Here is a 17,367-nt window from a genome sequence, read left to right as displayed (position 1 = left end):
AGGCCTATATTCTCGAGCATTTAGAAGAATGAGGGGTGACGCCCACATCCCATGAACGAATCTAAAAAGAGATGTGAGGTGTTTAAATTTGATCAAGGACACCAGTCAAATTATTAGAGACACTCCCTCTCCTTCAGGACCTGTGTCCAGGGGAGAAGCTGATGGGTTTATCTGATTATCTTTGGGTTAAATGTTGTGCTCATCGAGCTGAGCACCCCATGCCAGCATCAACCACTCTCCAGTCAGGCACAGCATGGGTTAGATACAGAGTGAACCCATCGGTCGCTCCCCGACAGATACTGAGGGACAGGGAGTGTCCGGGACACTGACATTTCTCACTCAATAAGGTATAAATTGATATAAATTGATCCTGTACCTCTCCCCATTAATCCTGGGCTACACACGGCTCGAATCCTGCTCCTGTTTCCCTTCCTGTAACAGCACTGAGCTCAACCCAGCCCATAATGAGCAGGGCCCAGGGAGAGTGGTTGCTAGGCACTGTAGTGATGTCATAAAGCAGGGCCATTCAGCCCAGCTGGTCCTCTCCTTGTCCCTTTAAAGGTGGAGAGCTGGGACATCCTGTCTCAACACACATCCCCTTGTTCATACTGAGAATCCCCGGGGAAGGCCCAAGGCCCAGAGTGTGGAACATAACCCAGGGGAAAAGAGGAGGAGAGCTGGTGCAGTGTGAGAGATGAGAGAGGAGTCTGCTCATTCCCAGGGGCAGATCAGACAAAGTGCTTTGAGTGGTGGCTCCAGCAGTGAAACTGAAATTAAACCAAAGGGAATAAATAAAGATCCAATCCAAGGGAACAAGCAACGGGTCATTGGGCAGAAATCACAACCGGCCCAGAATTATTCAATGGGCGAGCATCGATTGCTTATTGTGGGAAGTTCTATACTTCAACCATCCATTGAGTGAAGAAGTGTTCCCTAACATCTCTCCTGAATGGCCTGGCTCTGATTTTAAGGTTATGTCCCCTCGTCCTAGACACCCACCGCAGCAGAATCAATTTCTCTCTATCTACCCTCGCAATTGCTTTCAAATTCACACTAAATTCCCACAGACTAGGTGGAGTATGGGTTAGATACAGAGTAAAGTTCCCTCTACACTGCTGCAGGGCAAACTTCGGTGTCCGTCCCGAATGCGCTGCTGGCAGCTTATCAATTAAAATTCAGCAGCAGTACGATCTGCCACTTCACTGAAAACTTTCCACCCGCAGCTCCTGATCAGTTTCAGGTTAAAGCTCCCTCTAAACTGTCCCATCAAGCAGGGCAGGGGCAGCACAAATTAGATACACAGTAAATCTGTGTCAGAGAAACTGTACCCCAGTGAGAGTCAGTGCCAGAGGAAAGTGTACCCCAGTGAGAGTCAGTGCCAGAGGAAAGTGTACCCCAGTGAGAGTCAGTGCCAGAGGAAACTGTACCCCAGTGAGAGTCAGTGCCAGAGGAAACTGTACCCCAATGAGAGTCAGTGCCAGAGGAAACTGTACCCCAGTAAGAGTCAGTGCCAGAGGAAACTGTACCCCAGTGAGAGTCAGTGCTAGAGGAAAGTGTATCCCAGTGAGAGTCAGTGCCAGAGGAAAGTGTACCCCAGTGAGAGTCAGTGCCAGAGGAAAGTGTACCCCAGTGAGAGTCAGTGCCAGAGGAAAGTGTACCCCAGTGAGAGTCAGTGCCAGAGGAAAGTGTACCCCAGTGAGAGTCAGTGCCAGAGGAAAGTGTACCCCAGTGAGAGTCAGTGCCAGAGGAAAGTGTACCCCAGTGAGAGTCAGTGCCAGAGGAAAGTGTACCCCAGTGAGAGTCAGTGGCAGAGGAAAGTGCACCCCAGTGTGAGTCAGTGCCAGAGGAAAGTGTACCCCATTGAGAGTGAGCGGTAGAGGAAAGTGTACCCCAGTGAAGTCAGTGCCAGAGGAAAGTGTACCCCAGTGAGAGTCAGTGCCAGAGGAAAGTGTACCCCAGTGAGAGTCAGTGCCAGAGGAAAGTGTACCCAGTGAGAGTCAGTGCCAGAGGAAAGTGTACCCCAGTGAGAGTCAGTGCCAGAGGAAACTGTATTCCAGTGAGAGTCAGTGTCAGAGGAAACTACCCCAGTGAGAGTCAGTGCCAGAAGAAACTGTATTCCAGTGAGAATCTGTGCCAGAGGAAACTGCCCCAGTGAGAGTCAGTGCCAGAGGAAACTGTATTCCAGTGAGAATCAGTGCCAGAGGAAACATGCAGCAGAGCCTGGTCTCCAGTCATCTCGGGTTCCCCTTGCCATTGGACCAAGACCGTTTCTCTGCCAAGCCCGTGTGGTAGCTAATGTGCAAGAGCCACCTCATGTTAAAAGAATTCACGCTATTCGTAATACATAACAATCCTCTTCCTCTGCAGTTATCAATCTATTGCAATTCCCCATGCCTGCAGTTTCGTTATATTACAATTCGAAATATCTTGAGTTATCAGCAACAAATTGCATTTATAACGCGCCTTAAACGTAGTAAAATGTCCCAAGGTACTTCACAGGACCGTGATCAAACAAAATTTGACACCCACTCACGTAAGGAAATATTAGCACAGGTGACTAAAAGCTTGTTTAAAAGAGTAGGTATTAAGGAGTATTATAAAGATCGAGAGGTTTCGGGAGGGAATTCCAGAGCTGATGGCCTCGGCTGCTGAAGGTACAGCCACCAAAATTGGTGGGATGAAAATTGGGGCTGCTCAAGAGGCCAGAATAGAAGGAATGCAAAGATCTCTGAGGGTTGTAGGGCTGGAGGAGATTAGAGCAATAGGGAGGGGAAAGATCCTGGACGGATTTCAAAACAAGGATGAGAATTTTGAAAGCGAGGCATTGATGGACCAGGAGCCAATGTAGTTCAGCGAGCTCAGGGGTGATGGGTGAACGGAAATTGGTACAAATTGGGATGAGAGAGCTGAGGACAGATTGAGTAGAATAGGCCGATATTCTCTGGAGTTTAGAAGAACGGAAGGTGATATAATTGAAACATATCAAATTCTTAGAGGAATTGACAAGGGCTCGATAGTCTAGAGTTAGAGGTCCTAGTATTAGGTTAAGAGATCAGCCATTTAAGACGATGAGGAGGAGCTATTTCATCATTCAGAGTTGTGAATCTTTTAAAATTCTCTATCGAATAGAGATCTTACTGAATGGTGGAGCAGATGGGAGGGGCCGTATGGCCTACTCCTGCTGCTGCTACTTGTGTTCTTGAGTAAGGATACGGGCAGGAGTGTTTTCGAAACATAGAAATTTACAGCACAGAAGGAGGCCATTTCGGACCATCGTGTCCACGTTGGCCGACAAAGAGCCACACGGCCCTTGGTCAGCAGCCCTAAAGTTACATATAAACCTATGAATAATGAACAATGGTGAAAAGGTAAATAGCACCCAGCCCAACCAGTCCGCCTCACACAACTGCGACACCCTTTGCACCAAAACATTCTACACTTCAGCCCAACCAGAGCCATGTGATATCCTGGGAGAGGCAAAAACCAGGTAAAAACCCAGGCCAATTTAAGAGAAAAAAAATCTGGGAAAATTTCTCTCCTACCCATCCAGGCGATCGAAACTAGTCCAGGTCACCCTGGCCGTATTCGATTCCCTGCAGCACTTACCATTATATCTGCGCCGGCCAACAAGAGGTGATTTTGTCTAATTCCAATTACCAGCTCTTGGTCCGTAACCCTGCAGGTTATGGCACTTTAAGTGCCTATCCAACCATCTCTTAAAAGTGGTGAGGGTTTCTGTATCCACCACTCTTCCGGGCAGTGAGTTCTAGATCCCCACAACCCTCTGCGTAAAGAAGCCCCCCACCCCCTCAAATCCCCTCTAAACCTTCCACCAACCACCTTAAAACTATGCCCCCTAAGTTTAAGCTTAAGTTTACGGTGAGTGTGAATTGTGAGGCTGATCAGAGGCATGGATGAGGGTTTGAGCAGATGAGCTGAGGAAGGGGTAGAGACCGGCGATATTATGGAGGTGGAAGTAAGCGTACTCAGTGACTGAGGGAATATGGGTTCAGAAGCTCATCTCAGGGTCAAGTACGACGCCAATCAATAAACTGCAACTCTCCATATCTGTGTTTCAGTATATTAGAATACTACATATCTCCAGTGATCAATGCTTCAATATTAGTAGTTATCAATATTAGTAGTTATCAATATATTTTCTTATAATTCTAAATGTTGATGAATGAATAATTGATTCTATGGGTGATATGCCGTGCTGGTCTTTCAGATGGGTCTGTGCATCGTGATCAGTGAATTGTCTCTGTGCTTCCGCTTCAATCTTTCCATTGGCTTTCTCACCAGATGGGAAATATTTGAACATTGAGATCTGATGGTGTCGGTGTGAGTGCAGCCGCACCTAATGTACAGAGACCGGTCCATCTGCTGGGCTCTGCCTCAAACTGGAGTCACCTCTTAGATCAAAGCCCTTTACTCTAAAACACATACAAGATTCACTGTGACTGTGTTTATGAGACTGAAACTGATCTCACTTCACATCCCATGACACGGCCTCATGCTGGATAATTGTGCTCGGTGGTCAGACTCTCCCAGTCTCATTTCCTGTCTGACTGTGTAACCTGTGTGTACTGTCTACAGGACCGCTGTGTATCTGAGTAAATGGCACTTTCTCTTACCTTCCTCCCCAGTCGATCTATTGAAGCACTTTCAATCGGAAGGGGCTCACTGGTTGGTGCTCTCACAATCCTGCGCTGGTTCACCTGCTGTTGTTCCTCAGTCCACAATCCCTGTTTCCTTCCAGCTGTGGAACTTTCTCAGTCACTCCGCCATTCACCAGGGGGAGAGCTAATTATGACAGGGCAGAAAATGAGAAGAATATTAATGTTGTGAAATGGAATGTAGTGTAAAGTGTTTTCCCAACATTTCAGCAAAGTACATGTCCAGTATTTCTGTTTGATTTTATCCTTTTCCTCAGATCTCTGTCCCGCACGTCTGGGCTTAGAGAAAATCACCAGAATTCTCCCCGGGTTACAAACTGTGTGATCTCACTGGGCCCCCGGGTTAGACACTGTCTGATCTCACTGGGCCCCCGGGTTACACACTGTCTGATCGAACTGGTCCCCCAGGTTACACACTGTCTGATCTCACTGGGCCCCCGGGTTAGACACTGTCTGATCTCACTGGGCCCACCTCCGGGTTACACACTGTCTGATCTCACTGGGCCCCCGGGTTACACACTGTCTGATCTCACAGGACCCCCGGGTTACACACTGTCTGAGAGGGGGGGGGGGTAGACATATAATCTCCCCCCTCCCCCCCCGGGACACTCTCCCTCAACCGCCGATCACTTGCCGCCATTTTGCAGTTCCTTCACCAATCGTCAACATCCGGGGATCCGAGACATGCGCAGAGCGCGCTCAGCGAATTGACGTGTTCTGTCGCTGCTATTGGTTGAAAGCAGCTGATTGACAGCTTGCCCCACGAATCCACGCCCGGCACAGCTCCAAAAGTCCCCCGCCCTCTCTCACAGCTGGAGGCGCGCTTCTCCCAGTCACGTGGCTCCTGATTTGAATCCTGGCGCGCCCTTCAACCGCCCCAGTTCGTGTGGCGTCCGTAACCCAGCAACGCGGTCTGTGTGACGTCAAGTAAGCTGGCATCAGGAGGGGGCTGTGTGTGTGATATATGTCTGTGTACAGGCTGTGTGTGTGATATATGTCTGTGTACGGGCTGTGTGTGTGATATATGTCTGTGTATGGACTGTGTGTGTGATATATGTCTGTGTACAGGCTGTGTGTGTGATATATGTCTGTGTACAGGCTGTGTGTGTGATATATGTCTGTGTATGGACTGTGTGTGTGATATATGTCTGTGTACAGGCTGTGTGTGTGATATATGTCTGTGTATGGACTGTGTGTGTAATATGTGTCTTTGTATGGACTGTGTGTGATATGTGTCTGTGTACGGGCTGTGTGTGTGTGTGATATATGTCTGTGTACGGGCTGTGTGTGTGATACATGTCTGTGTACGGACTGTGTGTGTGATATATGTCTGTGTACGGACTGTGTGTGTGTGATATATGTGTGTGTACAGGCTGTGTGTGTGATATATGTCTGTGTATGGACTGTGTGTGTGATATGTGTCTGTGTACGGGCTGTGTGTGTTTGTGATATATGTCTGTGTACGGACTGTGTGTGTGAGATATAGGTCTGTGAACAGGCTGTGTGTGAGATATATGTCTGTGTACGGACTGTGTGTGTGATATGTGTCTGTGTACGGGCTGTGTGTGTGTGTGATATATGTCTGTGTACGGACTGTGTGTGTGTGATATATGTCTGTGTACGGGCTGTGTGTGTGTTTGGGAGATGTCTGTACCTGTGTGTGTGTGTGATTATATGTCTGTGCTTATATGTGTGTCTGTGTGTACGCGTGTGGCTATATTTGTGTCTCTGTTTGTATCTGTGTTGCCCCTGCCCCTTTATCTGGATCTTTCTAAATACTATTCAGTCCCAATGTGTCTGGGCCGATCACCCCCCCCAGAAAGTGCTGAATTGTCACTTTAATCTGGTGCATTCTGATTAATTTGATTCCTTTCTTCATTTGTTCTTCAGATGTGGGCGGCGCTCTCGAGGCCAGCATTTATTGCCCATCCCTAATTGCACCCGAGAAGGTGAGAGTGAGCCGCCTTCTTGAACCGCTGCAGTCCCTGTGGTGAAGGTGCTCCCACAGTGCTGATAGGGAGGGAGTTCCAAGATTTTGACCCAGAGACTATGAAGGAACAGCCGATCTTTTTTCCAAGTGAGGATGGTGAGTAACTTGGGGGGGAACTTGCAGGTGATGGTGTTTCCATGCACTTGCTGCCCTTGTCCTTCTCGGTGGTAGAGGTCGAGGGTCTGGGATGTGCTACCAAAGAAGCCTTGGTGAGTTGCTGCAGTGCATCTTGTAGATGGTGCACACTGCAGCCACGGTGCACCGGTGGTGGAGGGAGTGAATGTTGAAGGTGGTGGATGCAGAGCCAATCAAGTGGGCTGCTTTGTTTTTAAAAAAGGAGGGAGACAAAAAGCAGGAAACTATCGACCAATTAGCCTAACATCTGTCATTAGGAAAATGCTGGAGTCCGTTATTAAGGAAACATTTGAAAAAGCATAATACAATCAAGCAGAGTCAGCATGGTTTTATGAAAGGGAACTCTCACTTCACAAATTTGCTGGAGTTCTTTGAGGATGTAATGAGCGGGATGAATAAGGGGGATCCAGTGGATATGGTGTATTTGGATTTCTAGAAGGCATTTGACAAGGTGCCACAATACAGGTTACTGCACAAGATAAAAGTTCACAGGGTTGGGGATAATATATTAGCATGGATAGAGGATTGGCTAACTAACAGAAAACAGAGAGTCAGGATAAATAGGACATTTTCTGTTTGGCAATCAGTGACTAGTGGGGTGCCGCAGGGTTCGGTGCTGGGGCCTCAACTATTTACAATCTATATTAATGACTTGGATGAGAGGATCAAGTGTAATGTCGCCATGTTTCTTGATGATACAAAGATGGGTGGAAAAGCAAATTGTGAGGAGGACACAAACAATCTACAAAGGGATATAGATAGACTAAGTGAGTGGGCAAAAATTTGGCAGATGGAGTATAATGTGGGAAAAAGTGAGATTATCCACTTTGACAGAATAAATAGAAAAGCAAATTACAAATTAAATGGAGAAAAATTGCAAAGTTCTTCAGTACAGAGGGACCTGGGGGTCCTGGTGCATGAAACACAAAAAGTTAGTATGCATGTACAGCAAGTGATCAGGAAGGCAAATGGAATGTTGGCATTTATTGCAAGGTGGATAAAGCAGAGAAGTTTTGCTACAGCTATACAAGGTATTGCTGAGGCCACACCTGGAATACTGCGTGCAGTTTTGGTTTGCATATTTACGAAAAGATATACATGCTTTGGAGGCAGTTCAGAAAAGGTTCACTAGGTTAATTCCGGGGATGAGGGGGTTGACATGACGAAAGGTTGAATAGGTTGGGCCACTATTCATTGGAGTTCAGAAGAATGAGAGGTGATCTTATTGAAACGTAAAGACAAACGTAGGTCCCTTGCAGTTGGATTCAGGTGAATTTATAATGGGGAATAAGGAAATGGCAGACCAATTGAACCAATACAAAGGAAGATACAAATAACCTTCCGAATGTACTCGGGGACAGTGGGTCTAGTGAGAATGAGGAACTGAAAGATATCCTTATTAGGTGGGAAATTGTGTTCGGGAAATTGATGGGATTAAAGGCCGATAAATCCCCGGGTCCTGATAGTCTGTATCCCAGAGTACTTAAGGAAGTGGCCCTAGAAATAGTGGATGCATTGGTGATCATTTTCCAACTATCTATCGACTCTTGTTCAGTTCCTATGGACTGGAAGGTAGCTAATGTAACACCACTTTAAAAAAAAAAAGAGGAAGAGAGAAAGCGGGTAATTATAGACCGGTTAGCCTGTGTGAACTCGCTGGTGTGTCAGCAGGTGGGATGATGTAGTGAATCCCTTCCCACACTCAGGGCAGGTGAACAGTCTCTTCCTAGTGTGAACTCGCTGGTGTGTCAGCAGGTGGGATGATGTAGTGATTCCCTTCCCACACTCAGGGCAGGTGAACGGCCTCTCCCCAGTGTGAACTCGCTGGTGTCTCAGCAGCTGGGATGACGGAGTGAATCCCTTCCCACACTCGGAGTAGATGAACGGCCTCTCCCCAGTATGACTGTGTCGATGAACTTCCAGCTCAGACGGGTAATTGAATCCCCTCCCACAGTCCCCACATTCCCACGGTTTCTCCATGGTGTGGGTGTCCTTGTTTCTCTCCAGGTTGGACGATCAGTTGAAGCCTGGTCCACACACACAACACGTGTACGGTTTCTCCCCGCTGTCAATCGTGCGATATTTTTTCAGGCTGTGTAACTGGTTAAAGCTCTTTCTGCAGTCAGTGCACTGGAACACTCTCACTCGGGTGTGTATGTCTCGGTGCTTTTCCAGTCACACTGATGTTTGAAATCTGTTCCCATAGACAGAACAAACAAACATTTCTCCTTCCACATTCAAAGGCCGATGATATTCAGGTCCTGAGGAATCGAGTGATTCCATCAGATCTTGATGTGATGTTTGGTTTGAGTTTCCCGTCTGCAAATCCTCCCCTCCTGATACCCTGGAAAAGGAGTTTACAAAATCATTACTGCAAGTACAGGACAGAAATTTAGAACAGACAATTGTAGATTGTATGGAACATTCTTTCCTCTCTTGTTCTTCCAAAGCAGTAAATTCCCGCCCCATACACTCTTCCCCGTCCCTGCCCTGAAATTCAAACACATCGCACGTCTGAAGGCAGATTGTCCTCCGCTCCTAATTATCATCACCAACTCTGGCTGGGTTCAGTTCGATACTCACTGGTTCCCCTCCCCTGAAGGTGCTGAGTCTGGCTGGGTTCAGTTCTGCACTCACTGGTGCCCCTCCCTCTCCCTCCCCTGAAGGTGCTGACTCTGGCTGGTTTCAGTTCTACACTCACTAGTCCGGTGAAAAGGGACAGATATTGTTTCTGTCACTCATTGATACAATGCGACAGTTTTAAATTGCTTGATTAGGATAGACTATACACTTTATCTGTCACTTTCTGTACTGTGTGTCAGTGTGTGATTGACAGGTGTGTATAGGACAGACACTGTACCTTTCATTCTCTGAATATTGCTATCAGTATGGGATATATTTGTTAACATAGGATAGATATTGCATCTCTCAATCTCTGATACAGTGAGGCAGAGTTGGATTGCCAGGTGAGTGTTGGATAGATACTGCGCCTCTCATTCTCTAATACTATGTGACAGGTGAGTGTGGATAGATACTGCCTCTCTCATTCTCTGATACTATGTGACAGGTGAGTGTTGGATAGATACTGCCTCTGTCGTTCTCTGACACGATGTGACAGATTCTGATTGACAGATGAGTATAGGATGTATACTGCCACTTTCAATCTCCGGTGCAGTGTCAGTGTGGGACTGACCGGTGATTATAGGATAGATACTGACACTTTCACTCTCTGAACCATCGACGGGTAAATATAGAATGAATATTGTGGGTGTCTGGTATGGGAGTGTGGTTTTGACTCTATCTGTCCATCTCTGGTATGTGAATGAGGGTTTTACTCTGTATATCAGTTTTTGGTAAGGAGAGTGTGGGTTTTATCCTGTACCTGTCACTTTCTGGTAATTGCCTGTGGGTTTCATTCTGTATCTTTCCATTCCTGGTGTGTGAGTGTGTGTTTTGTGCTGTATCTGTCCATCTCTGTTATGTGAATGTGAGCTCTACTCCATACCTGTCATTCTCCAGTATGTTAGTATTGTTTTACTGTGTACCACCAATTCCTGATAAGAGTATTCGTTTTACTTTCTAACTGTCAATTTTTGTTATGGAGGTGAGTGTTTACCCTGTATCTGTTGGTCTCTGGTAAATGAGTCTGAGTTTCACTCTGTATAGTAAATGGGGACTTTTCAGAATGGCAGGCAGTGACTAGTGGGGTACCGCAAGGTTCTGTGCTGGGGCCCCAGCTGTTTACACTGTATATTAATGATTTAGACGAGGGGATTAAATGTAGTATCTCCAAATTTGCGGATGACACTAAGTTGGGTGGCAGTGTGAGCTGCGAGGAGGATGCTATGAGGCTGCAGAGCGACTTGGATAGGTTAGGTGAGTGGGCAAATGCATGGCAGATGAAGTATAATGTGGATAAATGTGAGGTTATCCACTTTGGTGGTAAAAACAGAGAGACAGACTATTATCTGAATGGTGACAGATTAGGAAAAGGGGAGGTGCAACGAGACCTGGGTGTCATGGTACATCAGTCATTGAAGGTTGGTATGCAGGTACAGCAGGCGGTTAAGAAAGCAAATGGCATGTTGGCCTTCATAGCGAGGGGATTTGAGTACAGGGGCAGGGAGGTGTTGCTACAGTTGTACAGGGCCTTGGTGAGGCCACACCTGGAGTATTGTGTACAGTTTTGGTCTCCTAACCTGAGGAAGGACATTCTTGCTATTGAAGGAGTGCAGCGAAGGTTCACCAGACTGATTCCCGGGATGGCGGGACTGACCTATCAAGAAAGACTGGATCAACTGGGCTTGTATTCACTGGAGTTCAGAAGAATGAGAGGGGACCTCATAGAAACGTTTAAAATTCTGACGGGGTTAGACAGGTTAGATACAGGAAGAATGTTCCCAATGTTGGGGAAGTCCAGAACCAGGGGACACAGTCTAAGGATAAGGGGTAAGCCATTTAGGACCGAGATGAGGAGGAATTTCTTCACCCAGAGTGGTGAACCTGTGGAATTCTCTACCACAGAAAGTTGTTGAGGCCAATTCACTAAATATATTCAAAAAGGAGTTAGATGAAGTCCTTACTACTCGGGGAATCAAGGAGTATGGTGAGAAAGCAGGAATGGGGTACTGAAGTTGCATGTTCAGCCATGAACTCATTGAATGGCGGTGCAGGCTAGAAGGGCCGAATGGCCTACTCCTGCACCTATTTTCTATGTTTCTATGTATCTATCTGTCTGGTATGTGAGTGTGGGCCTTTCTCTGTCTCTCCATTTCTGTTATGGGAGCCTGGGTTTTATTCTGTACCTGCCAAGTTCTGATATGTGATTGTGGGCCTTACTCTATATCTGTCAGTTTCTGGTATGGAAGAGAGGTCTTTACCCTGTACCTGTCAATAACTAGTAAGTGAGTATTGGTACTTCACTGTATGTCAATTTATGTTATGGGAATATGGATTGTAATATATCAGCCTCTGGTGTGTGAGTGTGGGTTTTATACTGTATCTCTCAGTCTCTGATATGCGAGTGTGCGTATTATTCTGTACCAGACAGGTTTTGGTGTGTGTGGGGGGGGGGGGGGTTAAGCTGTGTGTCTAGGTTTCTGGTATGTTAGTCTGCCTTTAATTTGTATCTATTTGTCTACGTGGTTTTATGTTTTACACTGTACCTGTCAGTTTCTGGTCTGTGAGTGTGAGGTCTAATCTGTACCTGTCAGTGTCTGGCAAGTGAGTGTGGGGTATAATCTGTACCTGGCAGTGTCTGGCAAGTGAGTGTGGAATATAATCTGTACCTGCCAGTTCCTGGCAAGTGAGTGTGGGTGTTTAATGTACGTATCAGTGTGATCTGTTTCAATGGTTTAACAGCATCTGATTCTACTGCTCCATGTGGCTGTAAGATTCACAATGTAACTGCCACTTCGGATCACCGTGGGACTGACAGCTTCTGCTGCCTGTGATAATAGGATTGAGGCCAGTTCTGGGTCTCTGCTCTGTGAGTGATAATGTACTTACTGTGTGTGAGAAGGAGCTGTATGCACTGTTCCTTATGTTCCGGGTGGAGGAGGAAAGCTCACATTTGTTCTGGCTGGTTGAAGAATTTTGCTCTGAGAATAATAATACGAGAACAATATTAGTTCTAAGATATGGATGCGGGGGAGAATATGATGTATCTGAGGGAGCGACAATATATCTCTCGATCACCAGCAACATTGTTCTGGAGAACTCAACACACCGAAACAATATAACCCGACTTTAAAATATCTTCTCCCACACTCCTCTCCTGATGTCTGCAATAGATGCACTTTGTGAAACTCCCCACATCCTCACTGTCAGGCTGTGTTTCCACTGCTCACTGTCCAAGAACAACAGACACGGTGAGATTGGAACTGAATCAGGGACATTCACTGCTGGTTTGGGGAAAGAAAGCAGCAATGATTTGAAAGAGCGAGGTGATTTACTTTCTGTTACCTTACACTGTCGAAACACAGCCCGAGAATGGCCTCTCCCTTCCCCCACTCACTGAGACTGGTTCTTGCTCCACTCTGCCTCTTCCACACAGCCCCGACTCACCCTGATCTCACCCTTGGACTCCATGCCGATCTCTGAGCCCATCTGCAGACACGCTCCCAAAGCGCTGCGCTGCTGTAAGGAGGCTGCTGCTCGCTGCCTTACCCCGGGGCCGCGGGGTCTCCGTTTCCGGCTGTTTTAAACCATCTTCTTCCACTTACTGAGTGAATGGCGATCACAGGCAGGGCTGGGGGAGGGGAGGGCACATGTGCTCTTCTGCTCACTGCAAATCGACACAGGGGACGGGGCTGAACCGCGCATGCACAGCTCTCTGCACTAATACAGCCTGTAAAAATCAAAAGTGCTCTTTTCCCAATTTCCTTTTGTCAGAATCTGAGCAAAGGAACTGTGCCTGGGCGGAAAGGACAGAGAATGATTAAAGCTGGGAATCCTGTCCCTTGGAGATGCTCAATTTGGGATCATTCTGTGCAGGGTATTTCTCTTCATGAGCCCGTCTTCACAAAGTAATCCTGCAGAAACATCGGAGGGACGAGGGAGTGGGAGTGTTTGCTGGGACCGTGCAAGAGTTAATATCTGACAGAAATAGTCCGAGATCAGTTTAATTAAAGTAAAACACTCGGTCACTGAGAGTAATAACAAAGTGGATAATCAAGGGGCTATAGGGAGAGAGGAACGTGATGCATTCACTATCGCTCATGAAGCAGTACTCGGTAAAATAATGGGACTAAAGGCCAACAAGTCACCTGGACCTGATGGCTTATATCCTAGATTCTTAAGAGAAGTGACTGCAGAGATAGTGGAAGCATTGGTTGTAATCTAACAAAATTCCCTTGCTTCTGAGGTGGTCCTAGCAGATTGGAAAACCACAAATGTAAAACCTCTATTTAAAAAAGGAGGCAGACAAAAAGCAGGAAACTATAGACCAGTTAGCCTAACATCTGTCGTTGGGAAAATGCTGGAGTCCATTATTAAGGAAGCAGTAGCGCAACATTTGGAAAAGCATGATTCAATCAAGCCGAGTCAGCATGGTTTTATGAAAGGGAAATCATGTTTGACAAATTTGCTGGAGTTCTTTGAGGATGTAACGAGCGGGGTGGATAAGGGGGAACCAGTGGATGTAGTATATTTGGAATTCCAGAAGGCATTCGATAAGGTGCCACATAAAAGGTTACTGCACAAGATAAAATTTCATGACGTTGGGGATAATATATGAGCATGGATAGAGGATTGGTTGTTTTCTGTTAGTTAGAGAGTCAGGATAAATGTGTCACTTTCCGATTGGTGCCACAGGAATCGGTGCTGGGTCCTCAACTATTTACAATCCGTTATTAATGACTTGAATGAAAGGACCGAGTTTAATGTAGCCAAGTTTGCTGATGATACAAAGAGGGGTAGGAAAGCAAATTGTGAGGACACAAAAAATCTGCAAACGGATATAGACAGGTTCAGTGAGTGGGCAAAAATTTGGCAGATGTAGTATAATGTGAGAAAATGTTAGGTTATCCACTTTAGCAGAAATAATAGAAAAGCAAATTATAATATAAATGGAGAAAAATTGCAAAGTGCCGCAGTGCAGAGACACCTGGGGATCCTTGTGCATAAAACACAAAGAGTTAGTATGCAGGTACAGCAAGGAATCAGGAAGGCAAATGGAATGTTGGCCTTTATTGCAAGGGGAGGATAGAGTATAAAAGCAGAGAAGTGATGCTTCAACTGTACAGCGTATTGGTGAGGCCACACCTGGAGTATTGCATGCAGTTTTGGTCTCCGTATTTAAGGAAGGATATACTTGCATTGGGGCTGTTCAGAGGTTGATTCGAGAGATGAGGGGGTTGTCTTATGAGAATAGGTTGAGTAGGTTGGGCCTATACACATTGGAGTTCAGAAGAATGAGAGGTGATCTTATTGAAACATATAAAATAACGAGAGGAATCGACAAGGTGGATGCAGGGAGGATATTTCCACTCATAGACTGTACCCGCTAGTTTTAGTTTACCCTAATAAGGGGCCACCCATTTAAAACTGAGATGAAGAGAAATTTCTTCACTCAGAGAGGGTTTTGAATCTGTGGAATTCTCTGCCCCAGAGAGCTGTGGAGGCTGGGGCATTGAATATATTTAAGGCAGAGGTAGACAGATTTTTGAGCGATAAGGGAACAGAGGAGTGTGCAGGGAAGTGGAGCTGAGTCCATGATCAGATCAGCCACGATCTTATTGAATGGCGGAGCAGGCTCCAGGCTCCTCCTGCTCCTATTTCTTATGTTGTTATGAGATAATAACCCTGGGACTGTTCACAGGGTTTCTAACACTGGGAGTGAACAGCTCTGGGGCTTTCCTGTTCCAACTGTCTGGGAGGTAAACCGTAAGCTTAGCACTGAGCAGCGCCTTTAGGAGAAATAGTGAGAAATCCGAGGTGTTGAGTGAGAATAAAATAAACAAGTTGTTGCTTTACCCAGGAGGACCGGTTGGAAACAGACACTGACCGCACCTCACGTTGCTCCTCCACCAAGATGGCCGCGCATGCGGTTTGCTGCTCAGTGAATCAAGATGGCGGAACGCTGATCTTGCCTTCCTGTACAAAGATGGCCGCCGTTACCCTGGGCCTGTGACCAGCAGAAAGCCCGGAAGCTGCAGTCGCCGATATTCCGGTTATTATTCCGGGCTTCCGGCGGGCACCAGTTGTTTATGAAGCCTCCCCGGATCCCCGCAGGTCCATTACTCCCCTCCGCCCCGCTGAAAACGGGCTCTTTTGCGCAGCAGATGTTCACCATGTGCGCTCCGCCATTACACACACCGCGATGCCCCAAACACAGCCAGGTCCCGCGCCTGCGCAGTGGGCCCCTGTAATCTGGCATCAGCACATTCTCCGTCGCGGGGAATGCTGGGTAAATACACCGCCATTGAAAGGCCACGTTAGTGAATTGAGAATTTATTGTGATTGAAAGGTTGCAATAGAGTGAGGCGGCCCGTCCCGGCCCGGAAATCCGCGCGGTCGCGGCCTGCAGGCCGGGGCCATCAGAGAGAGCAACGTGCGGCGGCATACGACTGCAGGAGGGCGACGGTTGCGAAGTCAGGTCGCTGATTGCAGTGCGGGCAGGCACAGCAGGAGGGGCGAAGGAGCAAGAATTTGTAGAAGGAAGTGACCGGGGCCCAGGAGAGACGAGGGCCCAGGGGGCAGCACGGGCCAGCTCACCCTGCTATATGTGTGCGCGCTCGGTCCGTGCAGCAGAGCTGGTCTCCAATCGTCTTGATTAACCCTTGCCACTGGACTAAGACCTAGCTCTGCCAAGCCTGTACCCTGTGTCGAATATTTGATTTCTCCATAATAAAAGGAGACTAATTAATGTTCCATCCCCTTCCATTTTAGGCCTTTTTTTAGTCTAGATTATTTCACTTCTCACGCAGTTCATCTTTTCCCACATCAAATCCAAAGCTGTTCTCATTTCAGAATACGGCTTGTGGGTGTCATCGACTGAACCGGAGTCTCTCACTTTACACTCATTTGATGTATCCTTTAACCCACACTTGAAAGAAACATAGGTGCAGGAGTAGGCCATTCGGCCCTTCGAGCCTGCAGCACCATTCAATGAGATCATGGCTGAACATGCAACTTTAGTACTTCATTCCTGCTTTCGCGCCATACCCCGTGATCCCATTGGTAGTAAGGACTACATCTAACTCCTTTTTGAATATATTTAGTGAATTGGCTTCAACAACGTCCTGTGGCAGAGAATTCCACAGGTTCACCACTCTCTGGGTGAAGAAGTTTCTCCTCATCTCGGTCCTAAATGGCTTACCCCTTATCCTTAGACTGTGACCCCTGGTTCTGGACTTCCCCAACATTGGGAACATTCTTCCTGCATCTAACCTGTCTAAACCCGTCAGAATTTTAAACGTTTATGAGATCCCCTTTCATTCTTCTGAACTCCAGTGAATACAAGCCCAGTTGATCCAGTCTTTCTTGATATGTCAGTCCCGCCATCCCGGGAATCAGTCTGGTGAACCTTCGCTGCACTCCCTCAATAGCAAGAATGTCCTTCCTCAAGTTAGGAGACCAAAACTGTGCACAATACTCCAGGTGTGGCCTCACCAATGCCCTGTACAACTGTAGTAACACCTCCCTGTCCTGTACTCAAATCCCCTCGCTATGAAGGCCAACATGCCACGTGCTTTCTTAACCACCTGCTGTACCTGCATGCCAACCTTCAATGACTGATGTACCATGACACCCAGGTCTCGTTGCACCTCCCCTTTTCCTAATCTGTCACCATTCAGATAATAGTCTGTCTCTCTGTTTTTACCACCAAAGTGGATAACCTCACATTTATGCACATTATACTTCATCTGCCATGCATTTGCCCACTCACCAAGTTCATTCAAGGAATCTTCTTTACTGCGCAAACCTAATTTCCTCCCTTTTTTCACATCTCTATATTTCTCACAGAGAAATAAATTAGTGACATTAGATTTGGCAATTTTGGGACAAGAACAGATGGATACAATTGTTGCAATGGTTACAACTAATCATCAGACTGCCTGAAAA

General features: G+C 46.8%; 1 long non-coding RNA gene across 1 annotated transcript; it reads right to left on the bottom strand.

The window, feature by feature from the left end:
- Position 1: 1 nt before the first annotated feature.
- Positions 2-15,621, bottom strand: LOC139273386 (uncharacterized). Its single transcript, XR_011595096.1, has 4 exons — positions 15,277-15,621; positions 12,310-12,401; positions 4,635-9,145; positions 2-61 (listed from the first exon to the last, which is right to left on the bottom strand). It is a non-coding gene; the product is annotated as an uncharacterized lncRNA (long non-coding RNA).
- Positions 15,622-17,367: the final 1,746 nt, after the last annotated feature.

Source organism: Pristiophorus japonicus, chromosome 9, assembly GCF_044704955.1.
Source record: "Pristiophorus japonicus isolate sPriJap1 chromosome 9, sPriJap1.hap1, whole genome shotgun sequence".
NCBI classification, from domain to species: Eukaryota; Metazoa; Chordata; class Chondrichthyes; family Pristiophoridae; genus Pristiophorus; species Pristiophorus japonicus.
The sequence above is the reverse complement of the archived record's forward strand: the minus strand, read 5'-3'. Positions and strand labels throughout refer to the sequence as shown.